A 17,435-nucleotide genomic window follows, 5' to 3' on the forward strand; every position below is an offset into this window, starting at 1 on the left:
AGGGAGACAGAGCGAAACATAGAGATGTGTGCAGAAATGAAGTATGAAACGTAGTTGTTTTAGAAAAGTTCTGCTTGTTTTTTTAAATGGCAGCGAAACTATGCAGGGTTTAAATCTCTGTAGCAGTTTATTAGTGATTCCTGATGACTATCTACCCTTCCAACTGTTACTTTTTGATATGGAGCTTTGTTTTTTCAGTTTGTTTAATTGGTTTCTATGGGTTTATGTGGGTTTTATTGGTTGCCACTGACACAAGTACAGCAAGTTCAACAAAGCTGGTCTTTCTTTGTGAAGGAATTTTGAATTCTGCTTAAAATATCATGCACTATGAAAGTGTTGTTTTTTTTAACTCTACATTTTCTGTTGCACTTTCTCTCAGAAGTACTATCGCAATATTTGAAGTTAAAAGTGTGTTTTTGGAAATTTCAGTGTACTTTGTGGTATTTTTAATAACTCACAAGGTTACATTTCAGGGGCTAACAGAGCTGCTACTAGAAACAAATTAGTGTTAGGAACCGTTCAAAACAGAATCAAATCAGAGGCAGATACTCGCAAATATTTGTTTCAAGGAATTTACCATGAGGGTTACTTTGCTCCAATTACTTTTCAAGGTCTACTAGGACTATTTTTAAGAACTAGCACTTACCAGGTTAACTACCTGGGTTAATTTACAGGAATCAACAGGATTACTTTGGATTTTCCAAGCTATGGATAAATAGATCCATATATATTTTACATACACCTTTTGAAAACAGTTCAATATCTTCTGAAAGGCAATTAAATGCATGCTAATCTGCAAAAAAAAAAAAAAACAGGGTTGGTGGCTTGTCAGAACTATTTAATCAATCATCTTGTATCATTGTCTAAAATCTTTGTTGTAGTATTAAACAAATAGATAATTAACTAGCATAGATTTGTTGGCAGCAGATTCTTTGTGTTGCTCGATTATGTTTTTCCTTAAAAAAAACCATAATAAAATAAATAAAAAAACATAACATAATAAATGTTTGTTAATAACGCAATAAAACATAACACAGACATATAATCGGCTTGTGTTGAGCCCAGAGCCAGGCTCGACTCTTCTGCCTCCTCAGCTGCTTCCTCTATTTAATAATAGACATGTTTATATTTATTTTTTTTACAACTTCACTAATCAATATAAACCCAATTCTATGTCATTGTTATTATGTTCTTCAGGAGTTCTTCTGCAGTGATCAGATTGTTCAGACGGGAGAGGCTACCATAGGGATTTTCATGCATCCTCACAACAAGCACGCAGAGAGGCTGCTCATTGTGTTTAGACGATTTGCGTTTGAATGGAAACAGCCAGTAATATACCTCAAAAAGCAGAGCAATCAGTGCATCAGCACAGTATCCATGGTGACAAGTGTTTGGCCCTTATTCCCTTCTTAATAGGTAGCACTCTCCACCGCTGCAAAAGTGACTTCATGCTGATTGAATAGTGGCGAGGCAAATGTGTCTGGATTGGTTTGTGGAAAGGCCTTTCTCATCCACTCTGATCTGTTGACTTTCACTCTGCGAACCGACTGCGCCACCGATGCGTCAGAAATGCGAGCTCGAATTGTTTAGGTGGACAGATGTCCTGAGCCAGGTTCTGCAGAGCAACTCTGTCAGGCTAGGGTTGACTCAATCTGTCTAAACCTTCTCCCCCTCATTGCCTTTATCTCTCTCTTTGTCTCCACGCGCGCCGCGGCTGCTCATCGCCATCCCAGTTGATCTCTTAATGGACCTAATTGCTTTTCAGCTCATTGCACCCCTTTGGCTAGCACTAAACTAAATCAAACCAAAAGTCCTCCACACAAGCCTCGTCTCAAATTGGATTCTGCTTGACACCACAGTGAGGTGATACTGAACACTTCATGACTCAGAAAGTTGCAGGAAAGATGAGCAAGCACTTGGCTCTTGTCATGCAATGTGTGACAGGCAAAACTTTTCAGGTCAGGGGTTCACTGTTCACCTGCATGCGAGAGCCTATGACCATATTCTACACCGTACATGGCCTTCACTGCAGAAGCCACGACTCCACTCATGGTGACATGCTAAATTATGAATTCTCATCTCACAAGAATAAACAAGTACTTGCCAAATTTGGTGACATGTGAAGCATTTTTGAAAGCTCATCAAAGCCAATCAAACTCAAAACACAGGCTGCCAGTGAGCTAATGAAGCCGTCAGCACCATCATTTAGACACAATAAATGATCAGTGGTTCCTCAGGTTTTAATTTGCCTCGTCTAAACAGTTCAGCGTTACATCGTGTTTTAAAGAATTTATGTTTTCTGTGTCTCTTGCATCTTTGTGTTAGGAAGGTCCCAGCTGAGAAATACCAGAGGCACACGGAGTATCCCAGTCAAAGTGTGATGCCTGTTGGTGGAGGTGTATCAAATCTGACTATATAACATTTGTTTGCAGTGCTCAGCCTTACAGTTATGACTGCCCTGAATAAAGAACTGATGATACATCGAGCTCAGTGCGAGACAATACGGGATGTTAGTTTCACAGGAAGAAGACTAGATTAGATCAGATCAGGGGTCTGCAACCTGCGGCTCCGGAGCTGTAAGTTCCTCTGTGGACCTTCCATTATAACTCTTAATTACTTTGGCTAAAATGTATATAGAACAAACTAATCTTTTTAAATATAGATAAATATTAAATATAAATAAAGTTTCTATCTATTTGTCTGTCTGTCTTAGGGGTTAGGGTTAGACCCTGAAGTTCAAATTGGATTTATAAAATGTCTGCTCAATGTAGAATCCATACAATTCAGGTTTGATATGTGTATAAGTGTTACATTCCAAGCTCTTTAAAACAGTGGTCTGGCTCTTTAGTAACAGATGAGAAGCCCCTGTTAGCCAGTGACTATTTTGACAGGGCTTAAAAAGCATTTATCTTCTCTGTCCCTCTTACTGTTTCCTTTTCTATTGTTTCCTTCTGAACTTGCTAAAGTAAAGTGTCCCCACAGCATGATGGTGCCACCACTGTTGAAATGTTTGAAAGTTGTTTCCAGGTTCATCGTTTCTCTTCAGAGAAATAAGATTAGCCTCTACCTTAAAAATCTTCACAGTTTCATCCTGACTTGTCTGTTCTATTCTCCAACAAACCTCCAAGACCTTCACAGAACAGCTGGATTTATACTCAGGAGGAATTGCACACAGTACTCTAAAGTCAATTGGTGGCACTGATTTTATTTAGGGGTGCCAAAGTAACAGAGGCTGAATATTGCTGTGTTGTACATTATTCTGAAAACTTTGAAAACTTGTATTTTCCTTCTGCTTCGCAATTAAAAACTATTTAGTTTCCGTCTGTCACATACAATCCCAATAAAATACATTGAGGTTTGGGGTTGTAACATTAAAACATAAATATTTTTATGTTAAGAAGTACAAGGCACTCTAAATACACACTGTAAGGTATAATCTTCTTCTTTTTGAGTCAAGACTACTTTAATAATACCTGATTAATTGCAGCAAGTTCTTTCTTGTACAAGTTTAGGAAATTCTCCAGTGGAGTCATTGGGAAGGATAAGAGGGGTTAACCTAATACTCTGTCTTCCAAAAGGATTTGAACATGTTTGCTTTGGGGGGGTGTTTGAAATGAATATGACGTCTTCAGGTATGTGGGTCAGTAAGTGATACATACATACATGCACAGTTACTGGATGCCTTAAGTAATTGTGTAAAGCTTAGTCTGGCTTCTGACCAGTACTTCTTGTCAGTCTTGAACACAGTTATAGCAATCAGTGTAACACAAGTAAAAGCTCATTTTGAGCCTGCCTCAGTTTGAGGCGGTGAAGTCTTCCAGTTCTGGCTCACTCTTAATTGCTCATGAGAGTATGACTGCATGTTTGGCTATCAATCACAATGGACAGATTCCAAGAAAAGTGGAAGTATTGGATATCTCAGTGAAGCACTAGCATTGGGTGTTGGCCTATATTTTTTGTGCCTTCAAGATATATCTAAGATCACCTTGACATTTGTTGCGCTTAACTCCCCCCTTTTTCCTTCCCTTGACTGCTTGGGCAACGGCCATAAACAAGTCAATCTCCATCCGTCTCAACACGTTGGATTAGATTTATCCTCTTAAGATAGATTGTTATCCCAAGGAGCATGAGTCTCGCTTGATGGGGGAAATTAATTTTACGATGACTGGTTTACTTGATCAGGGTTGGGGAGGGGAGGTAATGGGCTATAAATACAGCAACTATGAGGTGTTGGGAGCTGAAAGCAACAATTCCTGTTTTTTGATTCAGATAAGTTGCCCCTCTTTTTATTACATATGGCGTCGTCTTTGGGTCACAGAGTTGAGAGTAATGACTTGACTGACAGTCATTTGTAACGTGCCAGGAACTTGTCAAGGGTGAGAAGGCGTGCGCACCCCAGGCCTTTGGAAGATTGACAGTGAAACATATTGTATTTTTCTCCTCTGTCAGTTTGAAATAAAAAGTGGCGTTGTCCGTTTTGATCCAGAATTACAAAAGGACTGCATTGTTACGTCTGCAGTTCAACTTGTGGAGAAAGAAAGAAGGGAAAACTCTACACAGTAGCAGTCCTCACTCAGACCCATACGGCAGTTGTTGGTTTGAGAAAGCGACCTCCAGTCTATTGAGCAACAAAATCCAGTCTGAGCCTGTGATAACCTTTACTGTAGATTCAGCTGACTAGCATTACAGAGTACCTCTTTAAGCAGACTAAACGTGAAGCACTTTGCTTAAAGCTATGAAGATTATTCACAGGAGCCAGGCTTTCTTTTAATCTCATAAAGTGCTTTTGATTACAGTTTCTTTGAGTTTTCTGATGGTCTTTCAAAGTTTTTCTCTGGCTGCTTTTCATACCAGATATCTACCCATTTTTCAAACTTTATTCATGAACCTGTGATGTATAAATTATTCACACATGGTAGTTCTGTTTCAACACATACTATTAAGCTTAGTAGTAAAACAATTTTTAAAAATGATCTTTGTGACATTTGCGCCAATGGAAAAAAAACAGAAATGAGTATTTTAGCAATAGAAAGGTGATTTCCAAAGATCCTTTAGCTGAAAGCCACAGGAAGAAATGACCAATTATGCAAATGTTGGAGGGTTTTTCTTTTCTTTTGGAAGGAAACTTATGCCTTAACATTTTAATAGGACACAAGACAGAAAAGAATCAACATTTACACTTCATTCTGATTTTGGTAAAAAGCAAATTTTTTAAGTGTTAATACAGCCTGACCTCATTACTCAAAATTACATTTAAATAATCTGTCAGCCAATTACCTTCATTGTTTCTTTCTCTCTTTTGAAAAATAATAACGTGAGCTGGGAAAAAAAAAAAGAAATTAACATAGTTTCAAAGAAGTGTGAAAATATTGCACTAATTAGCTCTATGAAGTCAGTATAACCTCCAAAGACTGGATGTGTGGGCAGGTACACAGTGCATCAAAAGATTTGCCTACATTATTCATCCAAAGCAAATGCATATTGATAACCTTTGGCATCAGTTGCTACATTTGAATCATATTTACATAGTGATTGTCAGTCAGGGATACACTTTGCATGACCTCCATGTGTGTTTAAATGTAAACATGCAGAACAACGAATGGAAAAACACTCCTCCCTTACATTATACCAGCCTAGCATCAGTGTCCTACAGCTTATTAAACACTCCATCCTTCTGTCCCTTCCTCCCTTCATCCATCCACCCATCCATCCATTCATCCATATGTCAATTTATCCAGGAGAGAAACCAAGATACTCTTCCATTCAAATGCATCTTTAGCTCATTCCTGCACATACCAGAGAGTTTCCTGGCCAGAAGGAAACTCTCCCTCTTCCTACTGTCCCTCAAGTTAATTTTTGGGTCTTATCGTCTTTTGGTGATAAGAATGCCTATTGCATTTAGCTCTGAAGTTAGCCACGGCAGGCAGGAACCTTAAACTCTTTACCAACGCTAGCATAAAATAAAATCAAGGAAGTGGAAGGCTGTTGTGAACTTACTCTCTCCCACTTCTGTTTTTCTCTCCTACAGATAAAGGGCAATAGTTCACAAAACAGTAATTCCATTAAGTATCTTCATTGTCCATTGTCTCAAAACCAAACATTTCTCCTGAACTTGTGGAGACTATCAAGTTCTACCCTCAGGAAATGGAGCTTGTGTAATTTGCAGTCATAAATCCCTATCAGAGTTACCCAGTCAGATACCTGACATAACTTACTCTGTGTAAGAAAAAGATCTGCTGTCTTCAGAAGTCTCTCAAAGTTCCTCTTTCTGTGAGATTCTAGATCTTTGTGTCTTCGGGGCTGGGTTGTTCATCAAGGGGTTTGAGCTGCTGCCATAAAAACACAATTGGTCATAGGAATCTGTCTCCCAGGGCCATTGTTGTTATTTTTCCCCACTAACACATCAGAGAGACCATGCTTTTCCCTGTGTTATCAAGAGCTCCATCATCCCAAGTGTTGCTCAACATTATGTCTGTTTAGTGTTCATGACATGTATAAATCCCATCTTCAGGACATTGCATAAAATGTTTACCCATTACAAACCGAAATATGAGTTTACGGCTGAACAGGCTGACCTTGGAGTACACAAAGCAGAACGGGTTCCCAAAATCTAAAAGCAATGCTATTGATGGAAAAAGTAAAACGGTAGATGAAATGCCTCCTGAACAGACAAGCACGCACATTTACGTTCAGCCTGACAACATAATCAATACCCTGTCCCTGCAGGGGTTTTCAATGTGCCTGTCGCTTTTACTGATGGGTTTATGGTGACCTTAATGTAGGAGAGGGCGTTTTTAATGGAGTGACACCCATCTGACCATTGGAAGTCTGTTTACCAGCTTCCTCTGCATGAGGGATTTCTGGAAAAAAAAACTGTGAACATCTAGCTGATAGATAAATGCATTGCAGGTGCTTTCTTCCTGTGTTTATCATTGTTCCCTGACATTGTAAAGGTTTGATGCTTTAATGTGTAAAATCTGAATAGTCAGTCTCTATATGCATATTTCTCTGAATTATCACAGTCTAAAGATCCTCAGAGGATACTGGTGAATCCTGAATGAACTAGCAAACTACCCAGGCTGTCAACTAAAGTAAAAACAGACAAACATAAATACAATAAATACAGGAGGAGGCATCCTAGGACCAGCTTCCTTATCAGGAAGGTCTTCAATTCCTTCTCTCACCATAGAAGTTTTCTATTGCTACCTTAGAATCAGAAATGTCTTCAAGGGCATCATCTGCACTCTAAAAGATTTCATTCTTCTTATAGTCTGTCTGGAAGCTTTGACAACCTTCTGGTGTTTCTGCTTGGAACATTGTTTCATTATCTATCCTTACTCTGAACTTATCCACAGACCTGACCTGTCTGCTGTGCTCCTTGCTCGTCATGATTTGTTCACGAATGTTCCAATAACAAAAACATCTGAGGCCTTCACAGAACAACTGGATTCATACTAAGATTAAAACACAGAAAGAGCCTCTGGGGATTGACCTTGTAGCCAGTCATTTAGGTCACCACTTGCTGGAGGGTAGCTGGTACAAACCCTCAAAATAAATGTTGTTTTTTTTATGTAGGTAAAATATATATATATGTTTTTTTTTTTTTTTATTGTACCATATTTTCCGCACTATAAGGCGCACCTAAAAACCTTCAATTTTTTCAAAAGCCGACAGTGTGCCTTATAATCCGATGCGCCTTATATATGGACCAATATTGAGCCACAACAGGTCTCGCAACTACGGTAAGCAGCCGCTGACTTCATTTTCCCCCGTAGAAGAAGAAGCGCGCGGTGCACGCTGGGTTTTGTGTAAGGACCCCAAAATGGCTCCTATTAAGAGACACGCTTACGACGCAGAGTTTAAGCTCAAGGCGATCAGTCACGCAGTAAAACACGGGAATAGAGCAGCAGCGAGAGAATTTAACATGAACGAATCAGTGGTGCGGAAGTGGATATATATTGTGATCGCACTAACGTTTGATTTACCGTAACAGTATCAGACTGTTTTTTACGTGTTTATTGAATCGAGGAAAAGTTCCCCTCCACTATATGTTATACCTTGCTGTTGTTGAAAGATAAACTGTCACGAAAATACCACGTCACTTTCCTTTACCTCGGGGAAAATAATAAAACAGCTGTTTATTCATTTTGGGAATGAACTGAGTTTTCAGAATGCTGGTTTGTAATCTATTAATAAAGTTTGACTGACCTATCTGACTATTTTGTTGACATTCCCTTTAGCACAGTTCCATCTAATGGATGCATAACGTAACCCCAGCCTCTACTGTAGCGTCTATTCTATGCGCCTTATAATGCGGTGCGCCTTATATATGAAAAAAGTTTTAAAATAGGCCATTCATTGAAGGTGCGCCTTATAATGCGATGCGCCTTATAGTGCGGAAAATACAGTAACCATTTTTAGTGATAACTGGCATCTCTTCTACAAACTATGCCTTTAAAAAAAAGAAATGCACAGTGCGGGTAAATTTTCATCAGATACTCAAATTATTCACATTACTTACACATGGAACTCATGCTGTCCTCTTTGTCTGGAACACTTTTGTCTATTTGTCCACACATAGAGACCATGAGAGTATATTTTGCCATGCTAGGGAATTGGACAAAGATTTAAACATGTCTAAACATCAAATACAACAAAAAATATTGTGTATGGTTTTGACACAAATCCTAATACAGTATTTATTTGGATGTTATATTGCGATATATGAAACAACGAAAAAGGCAGTCCACCATTAAATTATTGCTGAAAGCTGTCCTATGTGTTTAACCCTAAAGTCAGTCATCAGGGTGTTGTCCAATATGTTTAAGGTGGTGTGTGCAGTCTTAAGAAATTGAGGGGACACCAAACCAATATGTTGCAAGGGACACCCAAATGTCTCCAACATTTCATTTTCTGTTCATTTTTTTTGACTGAAACTATAACAACTGGCCTATATTTACATATGAAAACTGCACCAAAACTACATAAAACATTAATGAAAATTATTATAAAAACAAGTACAGAATTTGAGAGTGTTATTTTTTTTATTTATTTTTTGTTACCCCAAACACTCTTTCGGGTAATGAGAGCTGAAAACAATTGCATGCTGCACTGTTCATATTTGTCATAGTTGAAGTTTGTGGTTGCCGCGCGATAGAAACGTAAAGGAGTTGAAGGGGTGTGAATACTTTTCAAGACCCCTTCGGTCTGACAATTAGGAGGTCAGACCTGCATAAACACGGAGACACGGAAAGCGCGCGCGCACTCCCACTTGGCCGCCTCCTCTGTTCCGTCCAAATCTAATCATGTACAAGTGCGCATTCCTGCATAGGAATTCTCGGGGTGCTTGGTGTTGGTGGTGTGGTGTCTCGCGCGGACCGGGACCTCGCGGACTTACGTCACCCCCAGCCCGTCAAACAGTCAAACACACACGCGCACGTTACAGGCGGACCGAGCGTGGTTCGTGTTCGGAAGAGAGAGAGAGAGAGAGAGTGAAGGAGGGAGAGAGGCTGAAGGAGGCAGGCAGTCGCACCGCGGCTCTCCAAACACAACCACAGTCTCGCCACGTCCAACACAATGAAGACCCGATGAGCGACACCCTCCAGCAGAGGGAATAAACCAGACGTGATTTCCAGCGCTTTGGTCGCGGACGACTCCAGTGGGAAAAGAGACGGAAAAACGTGGAAAAACAGCAAGAAGAAAAACCTGACAGCGGATTCTTTCTCTCTCTCTTTTTTTTTTTTTTAAACCCCCACCTTTAATTATTCTCTATGTGTTTTTTTTTTTTTGTTTGTTTGTTTTTACCCGACTCGCGTTGCTGGATGTAAAACAAAAAGAAGAAAAGAACTCTCTAAAGAAAAGCCAAGAAAAACATTCATAAAAAGAGCGGAGAACAAGTTTGAAAGTGACCGCAAAATGGTGCTAAGGTAAGGGGACTGTGTGAGTGCTGCAGTGATTTCAGGTGTGTTGACAGTGCTTTAATCTGTCCATCAGGCTTGCACATGCTGTTTTAGTGATCTTTTTTGTGTCCAGTTTATTAGAAACCACTTGTTTCCTCTTTTAACCACTGTTTCTATATAAATGCGCCCGTTTTTCTATTCACGAGTCATTTTTTATCCCATTTCATATTGGCACGCAACTATTTATCTTTGCATAATGTCATCAAAAATATCTGAAATAGACAAGGGGACGTGTTATTTTTAAAGCTGTCATGCACATACAGTTCATACACCGCATCCTTTTAAAGTTGCACAAGACTCTTCTCTGCATGCGGCTGGATTGTGAAGAATTTTTCAAAGCGCATTCCTGCAACTCTCCAGAGATCCCCACGTCCAAAATAGAGGAGAGGAAAAAAAAGAGATGGCTTATTATAGAATGCGTTTTATTTTTGTTTTGGCTGAGGAGGGAAGGGACGGGGGGGATGTTTAAAGTTAAAGGTGACGCAGAGTCGGTCAGTCACGCAAATGAAGTGCTGTCCTGTCAATCAGGTGATAGAGGATGTTTTTTTCTCTTTCTTATTTCCAGTAGAAGCGCAGAGCACCTGTGCTCAGTGCGCCTGTTGAGCCACTAGGGGACTCATTCTTCCCAGACAGAGGAGGATGCAGTAGGAGCTTTTACAAGCCCTTAAACTGGATGTTTTAAGGCACTAATATGAGGAAAAATCAACACAAGACGAGATACAAAGCCATTTTTTTAAGTCTACGGTCTAAAAGTAATAACTAAGCAAAAGGTCTTCAGCAAAATGCTCAAATATTTCTGTCAAATATGCATGAATGGATGTTTTATTTGTTGAACACAAAGAAAATATAAGTACTTAAAGGGGGCTGGGGGAAGTTTTAGCTTTTTAATGTCCTCCTTTATCACTACTCTTTAAAATTTTACTTTATCTTATCTCAGCATATTTTTGATTTGATTTCATTAATGTTATAACATTTTTATTTTTGTCAGTGTTTTTGTGTGCTCCACACACTGCTGTGTAATTAAAAACAAATTATCCAAGCTCACAAATGTTCCAATTTGTTTTAGTGTGGCATTTTTATCTGTTTCTCCTACAGTGGTTAAAAAAACCCAACCCTTTTTAGTGTTTATTATTATTATTATTATTATCCCCCAACTCCTTTTTTATACAATTGTCTTAGAGAATTATATTCAGAATTTTTTGTTTACACACAGTGGTGCCTTAAAGCATTTTTTAAAATTCTTCTCTACAACATGTTTCAGTTTAGGTTAGTTCATCATTTTTCTAAAACTATTAGTTTCTTATTCAGGTATGTTTCTTTCAGCCTCTGTGGATCAGATACAGTGGTGCATAGCTCATTTTGTACAAAAACAATAAAAGAAAGATGAGGAAAACAATCACCAGTCCCACCCACTTCTTCCGCCCCTCTCTCCATCCAGTGAGACCCACCTGATGGCAAACAACTAAATGGTTGGAAGTGCTTTAGGGCCTTGTTGTCTTATTGTTTTAAATATGAGAGACAATATTAAAGGTTTCCAAATTTTCATTAAACTGCTTAGGGTTGTATCTGGCTACGTTCTTAAGACACTTCCTGGCAAAGGGAACAGATTTGTTCTATCGTCATGAGCAATAAGAATTATGTTTAGGGTTAATTACACTTTTAACAATCATCGGGTTCTGACTTAATTTGGGTTTCGACGATCTTGAACATAACGCCAAAGATAGGGTTAACGCTACATAATGTTTATGCTGTTGGTTTGACAGAAGACATTCAAAGGAGACCTAAATAAAACTGACATTTTTCATTCAATGGGAACAGCTTAACACATTATCAGTCCACATTTCTCCTACACATACACACAGGAAATAAAACCCTGACTTTAGGTTATTGCTGCTTTTTAAAAAAAAATCTTATATGTTGAATTATGTTGTGAAATTCAACATAATTGAGTTTTTGATTAACTGCTTTTATGAATTGCTATTAAAGGTGGTTTGATTTCAGTAGTACTGTCACATTATTTTAAATATAATTATTGGAGAGCCAGTGCATGGTTTATCTTATGGAGTGATCAGAAGATAGTGATTAAGGCTGGAGTGTGGAAAAGTGATGGATGTTTGTTATAAACATGCAAATCGGTGCGTATTTGTGTTTGTTCAGGTGCTTCCAGGTTGGAAGCCAGTAAGCACTCCAGTGCCCTCCCTCTGCAGTCAACGTCTTTCGACAAACGCTTTGCACTCTCCTGACCCAAAACAATTAGCAACGGCTGCCCAAATTTTGACACAAGGCAAATTAACGCTGCGCCGCAGTTGTTCGATTTCTTATTTTGCTGGTGCAAAAGGAGGAGAGTGCACTGAGGCGGTGCTCTGCCCGAGTCGCTGAAGGAAGGAAGTGGTCCAGTCATCAAAAAGAAGCAGTGGTGCTGACATGTTTATGCAGTCGACCCTTCTTTGCCTTTTGTTGTTTTCCAAAGTAAAACAATATCCTTAGGTAGAGACCTTCAGTTGAACTCAAACAAATAAAACACAATGAAGAGAGAAATTAATAATTAATGATTATGAGAATGTTTTAACCTCAGTTTATCAGGTTTTTTTTGGAGAAGAGTCATGTTAGAGGATCCAAGCCTTTAAACCAAAAACAAAATGTATGTGTTTGAAAGGAAATGTCCTACCTGTACGTTTTTATACTTGTACCTCATTGTGATTCCATTAACGCCCTCCTCATCCCCCAGTCCGCTTTTTCATACAGCACCTAGAAGAGAAAACAATTTTTGAGAGTGATAAACTATTACAATTTAAATATAAATGAGAGATTTTAGTTTGTAAACATATTGGATGTACTGGTTAAATTCTAGAAAAAAAGTAAGTTTTTATAACAAAGCAGAAACAAATTATTTTTGAGAATATGTTCAATAACTAGTAGGTAGTTTAGAAATAGCCCTAAAATGCTAAAGTCAAACTTGGTATTCATCTGGAGTCTTTAACCCTGTTGTAGTCGTTGCTTTTGAATGGCACACATTAGCTGAGGTTGACTGGGAAACTGTTTACAGGCCTTCTTGTTAGAACAGATTATAAAACAATGTTTCCAACTTTAAGTAGTTGAGTAACAGTTCTAATTCTAACTTTGCTAACAAACAAAGCCTCCAAGCTCTGTGGCAGTTGTTGCTAATGACACACTTTTTTGGCAAGAATCCCAGGTTTAACTAGCTTAGTCTAGTTGAGCCCAATTTACTAGTAAGTTTAGGTCACACTATCAAGCCATGCTTCTTAACCCTGGGGCAATGATCATTTGTGTTAGTACTGAACATCAAATCAGGGAAAAGGTTTACATGTTGCCTCATAAAAGTACATTTTAAAAGTTTGGAACCAATTTCAGTTAGTCCAAAAGCCCAATATGCTGCCGTGGTGGAATAGAGTCATAGTTTCTTTTTTCCACTAATGTTTTATGCTTTAATCATAAACTGTGAAAGACAAAACTAGCAAACATAATTAGATAATATGTAAATAATTTAGTTGTGTAGGTTTTTGTGTTTGAAATCTGTTGATGTCATAGTTGCATATTGTTTTTTTATACTTAGCAATAACCTAATTATATTTTCATTAAATAAATGTAGACAACTTGTTACATTTTATTGGTTAACTTCTGAAAGCTCGTTTTTACATATTTTTTTTACACTTGCGTGCCTCTCAGGAGCAAAGCCGACCTCTCTTTACAACCAAGCGTGCCTGCACCTCACAGCCCCATTGTCTCAGCAGCACAGCCAAGTGGCTCTGACTCACTGGTTTACTTTCAAGTGTAGAGGACAGAGAAATAGAAAATATGAAAAGGAAAAAAAGGCCAGAGAAATTACTTTTTTTTTTTTTTTTTGTCCTTTAGAGTGTGTTTGTGAGCACTGCTTTAGGAATTTCAAGGCTAGGTCCCCCCATTACAAGTGTTGGAATGAGAAATCAACACTTACATTACATAAATGGATACGCAAACACTGAGGCCACAATTATCAGGCGCCGTTGCGTTGGAAGTGGAGGGGATGGAGTGCCAATAGGTCTGTTAGCAATCACCCCACCCCCACCCGCACCTCCTACCCCCTTCACTGCCTGGCCTCTATAATCCAGTGGGTGTATTTTATTTTGCACCAGCAGTAGCCCTCAACAGCTTTCTACTGAATGGCAGTCCAACTCGCTCTTTGGCAGGGTGGGTGGTTGACTGGATGTAGGAGATGAATATGACTGCTAGCTGCTGTATTGAGGGATAACAAGGCGTGTGTACTAATGAATGAGCTTATGTAGTCAAGTTTCCTCTGGTTAATAAGATGATGTTTTTGCCTTGACTTTGCGGTTTGGGCTGGCGGGGCTCCCACCAACTACAAAACCCACCTCACCGGGACCAAACCTGATGCAATGTGACAAATGAAAAAGCAGTTTGATTTCGCACAACACCGAGCTGCACCGCGGCATAATGAAGTGATCATGACTTTACCCTTGGTTCACTTTGGCACCGGGTCCTGCTGTGTTTTCCCCCATCCTCTGTTCAATCGCTTCACTCATTTATTTACTTGGCAAGCATTTCCTCCCGTAACCTCTAGTACTGCATAACTAGCGTCAAGGGTGGGTTGCTTGATAAAAACCACCGCTACGGGGCATTGGTTTTACACATAGAGGGAACAGTGAGCAGCTCTTTTTTATTATTGATATTCAAGTTGCCACTGGGCTGGAATAATAAAAAGCCTATTTTCACGCCCAGGCAAAAATAACCTCTACTGTCCATCACCCTGTCGGGGCAAAAAAGCTGAGGCGTAAATATTATGGGCAGTGAAAGAAACAGAAGGTTGCGGCTGAACTCGATCTTTGCCTTGTTTCTTATGTGAAACTTTTGTCTTCATTGTTGATGTTTGAATAATATCATTTTAAGAAAACATCTCGAGCTATACATTCAGGTGGTCCTGCAGTCTGAAAGCATGTAGAAGAGAATGGAACTTGTTTTGTTTTTCCAGACCTAGACAAATATGGAAAAATGGAGAATGAAGTACTTGTAAATTCAGACTTAGTTCAATGTTCCCACTGTTTATCTAATTCAGCCATCTGACCATTCATCTTTCCATCCAACAATAATCATTTTATTATATATATATAATATATATATATTATATATATAATATATATATATAATATATTATATATATATAATATATATATTATATATATATAATATATATATATATATATATAATATATATATATTAGGAGGTGGGGGACATGGAGTCTGAGTGGACCGTGTTCCGTGCCTCCATTGTCGAGGCGGCCGATCGGAGCTGTGCCCGCAAGGTTGTCGGTGCCTGTCGCGGCGGCAACCCTCGAACCCGCTGGTGGACACCTTCGGTGAGGGATGCCGTCAGGCTGAAGAAGGAGTCCTATCGGGCCTTTTTGGCCTGTGGGACTCCGGAAGCAGCTGATGGGTACCGGCGGGCGAAGCGGCATGCGGCTCGGGCGGTTGCTGAGGCAAAAACCCGGGCGTGGGAGGAGTTTGGAGAGGCCATGGAGAAAGACTTCCGTACGGCTTCGAGGCGATTCTGGTCCACCATCCGGCGTCTCAGGGGGGGGAAGCGGTGCAGCACCAACACTGTTTATAGTGGGGATGGTGTGCTGCTGACCTCTACTCGGGACGTTGTGGGCCGGTGGGCAGAGTACTTCGAAGACCTCCTCAATCCCACCAACATGCCTTCCACTGAGGAAGCGGAGCCTGGGGACTCTGGGTTGGGCTCTCCAATCTCTGGGGACGAGGTCGCCGAGGTGGTTAAAAAGCTCCTCGGTGGCAGGGCCCCGGGGGTGGATGAGATCCGCCCGGAGTTTCTTAAGGCTCTGGATGTTGTAGGGTTGTGTTGGTTGACGCGACTCTGCAATGTCGCATGGACATCGGGGGCAGTTCCCCTGGATTGGCAGACTGGGGTGGTGGTCCCCCTGTTCAAAAAGGGGGACCGGAGGGTGTGCTCCAATTATAGAGGGGTCACACTCTTAAGCCTCCCTGGCAAGGTCTATTCAGGGGTCCTGGAGAGGAGGGTCCGTCGGATAGTCGAACCTCGGATTCAGGAAGAGCAGTGTGGTTTTCGTCCTGGTCGTGGAACGCTGGACCAGCTCTACACCCTCGGCAGGGTCCTGGAGGGTGCATGGGAGTTCGCCCAACCAGTCTACATGTGTTTTGTGGACCTGGAGAAGGCGTTCGACCGTGTCCCTCGGGGAGCCCTGTGGGGGGTTCTCCGGGAGTATGGGGTACCGGGCCCTTTGATACGGGCTGTCAGGTCCCTGTATGACCGGTGTCAGAGTCTGGTCCGCATTGCCGGCAGTAAGTCGGGCTCGTTTCCGGTGAGAGTTGGACTCCGCCAGGGCTGCCCTTTGTCACCGATTCTGTTCATCACTTTCATGGACAGAATTTCTAGGCGCAGCCAAGGTGTTGAGGGGATCCGATTTGGTGGCCTTAGGATCTCATCTCTGCTTTTTGCAGACGATGTGGTCCTTTTGGCTTCATCAGATCGTGATCTGCAGCTCTCGCTGGAGCGGTTCGCAGCCGAGTGTGACGCGGCCGGGATGAGGATCAGTGCCTCCAAATCCGAGGCCATGGTCTTGAGCCGGAAAAGGGTAGAGTGCCTTCTCCGGGTCAGGGGGGGTGTCCTGCCCCAAGTGGAGGAGTTTAAGTATCTCGGGATCTTGTTCACGAATGGGGGAAGAAGGGAGCGGGAGATCGACAGGCGGATTGGCGCAGCGTCTGCTGTCAAGCGGGCGCTGTACCGGTCCGTCGTGGTGAAGAGAGAGCTGAGCCAAAAAGCGAAGCTCTCGATTTACCGGTCGATCTACGTTCCCACCCTCATCTATGGTCATGAGCTTTGGGTCATGACCGAAAGAACGAGATCGCGGATACAAGCGGCCGAAATGGGTTTTCTCCGTAGGGTGGCTGGGCTCTCCCTTAGAGATAGGGTGAGAAGCTCAGTCATCCGGGAGGGACTCAGAGTAGAGCCGCTGCTCCTTCACATCGAGAGGAGCCAGTTGAGGTGGCTCGGGCATCTGGTCAGGATGCCTCCTAGACGCCTCCCTGGTGAGGTGTTCCGGGCACGTCCCACCGGGAGGAGGCCCCGGGGAAGACCCAGGACACGCTGGAGGGACTATGTCTCTCGGCTGGCCTGGGAACGCCTCGGGATTCCCCCGGAGGAGCTAGAAGAAGTGGCTGGGGAGAGGGAAGTCTGGGCCTCCCTTCTGAAGCTGCTACCCCCGCGACCCGACCTCGGATAAGCGGAAGAAGATGGATGGATGGATGGATATATATATATAAATCCAATAACCTCTCCAGCCTTCAGTGTTCGTTCATCCGTCCGTCCGTCCGTCCATCCATCCAGTTCACCTGTCTACTTTGGTTCCATATTTAAAACCAGATCATTGTATACATATATAACAAACATTTAACATAAACTTTTTTATGGCTTAGAAAAGTTGA

The 17,435-nt window shown here is 41.2% G+C and overlaps 1 protein-coding gene across 43 annotated transcripts in view; it reads left to right on the forward strand.

Moving 5' to 3' along the window:
- Positions 1–17,435, forward strand: part of LOC116732739 (receptor-type tyrosine-protein phosphatase delta) — a 459,528-nt gene that overhangs the window by 272,277 nt on the left and 169,816 nt on the right. The window contains exon 1 of one of the 43 annotated variants that reach the window (XM_032583116.1): positions 9,503–9,926. The exons of the other annotated variants lie outside the window; for them this stretch is intronic. The gene's annotated coding sequence lies outside the window, so the exon portion shown is untranslated. Of the gene's footprint in view, positions 1–9,502; positions 9,927–17,435 lie in introns of those variants that run through there. 43 annotated transcript variants of the gene reach the window in all.

The sequence above is a fragment of the Xiphophorus hellerii genome, chromosome 14, assembly GCF_003331165.1.
Source record: "Xiphophorus hellerii strain 12219 chromosome 14, Xiphophorus_hellerii-4.1, whole genome shotgun sequence".
In the NCBI taxonomy this organism is placed as follows: Eukaryota; Metazoa; Chordata; class Actinopteri; order Cyprinodontiformes; family Poeciliidae; genus Xiphophorus; species Xiphophorus hellerii.